Consider the following 1,337-nt stretch of genomic DNA (forward strand, 5'->3'; position numbering starts at 1 on the left):
GAGCATAGTAAGGAGCCGACACAGCAGGAGGCACCACCAGAGATGCAGACCACCACTGAGGTTCAGCAGACTCCTGAGGCCCAGCAGACTCCTGAGGTCCAGCATGACATTCTAGAGCCACAGCCAGTACCTGAGCCACAGCCAGTACCACCTCCAGTCCCACAGCCCGAGCCTGAGCATGAGCCACAACCTAGTGCGATTGTTGACCCCCATCCTGAGCTTCAGTAGTAGCATTGAGGACGATGCTTGATTCTAAAGTGTGGGGAGGTCACCGTTCGTGATCGGTGTTTACATTTATGTAGTGAACTTTCAGACTCCCATTTCTATTCGTTACTATTTTATTTTGTTTTATTCCGCACTTTATGTTTTGGATCATTTTGGGATTACTGTACATATTTGCTATTGTGGATACTCTTGTTTTGGTTGTTGCACACTCTTAGTATATATATATATATATATATATATATATATATATATATATATATATATATGTGTGTGTGTGTGTGTGTGTGTGTGTGTGTGTGTGTGTGTGTGTGTGTGTGTGTGTGTGTGTGTTGCATCTTAGTTGTTGATTGTGATTAGAAAATTTCTGGATTGCTAAAAATATAGTCAACCCTTTTTATATAAGAAATGTGTTTTGATTGAAAAAGGGGTGAACTAGGAGAATTTTTTTAATTTTTTCTAAATCACAATATTGCATTAGAATAAGCGTAGTCAATATGATGAAAATTTTCAAGAAACTCATTTTTAGGGCACCACCCCAATTGGTTGAATTTTTTTTTTTTTTAGAATTTGCTTGAGTTATACACGTTGTGGATCATGTTTTGAGCTAAGAACACAAGCATGTGAGATTTGAGCTTAATTGTGTGGTTACATCATACATAACCACTTACTTCCATTCTTGTGTGCATTATTCTCCTCCTATGATTGTAATCCTTAATTTGTTTGATTCTTTATGTCCATTATTTTGTGTATACATGCATTTATATGATTGAGGTCATTGTTCAAATAGCTCACTCACCCAGATAGCCTACCTTTTATCTTCCATTGTTAGCCAATTTTGAGCCTATGCTAACCCATTTGTTCTTAATTGTAGCACATTACAAGTCTAAGTGAAAAACAATAAATATCCCTTAATTTGGATCTTTGATTAGCTTAGGCTAGTGAGAGTGTTTATCATTTGATTTTGGAAAAGTTGGGAACATTGGGTAGAGATAAAAGTGTGTTTGTTGAAAAATCTTGGGAATTGGGTACATACTCATGTATTAATCATGTGTAAACCATATGCATTGATGTTCTTATATATATTTTAGCAAAAAAAAAAAAGGGGGACAAAA

Source organism: Arachis ipaensis, chromosome B2 (assembly GCF_059453495.1).
Source record: "Arachis ipaensis isolate K30076 ecotype BB chromosome B2, ASM5945349v1, whole genome shotgun sequence".
In the NCBI taxonomy this organism is placed as follows: domain Eukaryota; kingdom Viridiplantae; phylum Streptophyta; class Magnoliopsida; order Fabales; family Fabaceae; genus Arachis; species Arachis ipaensis.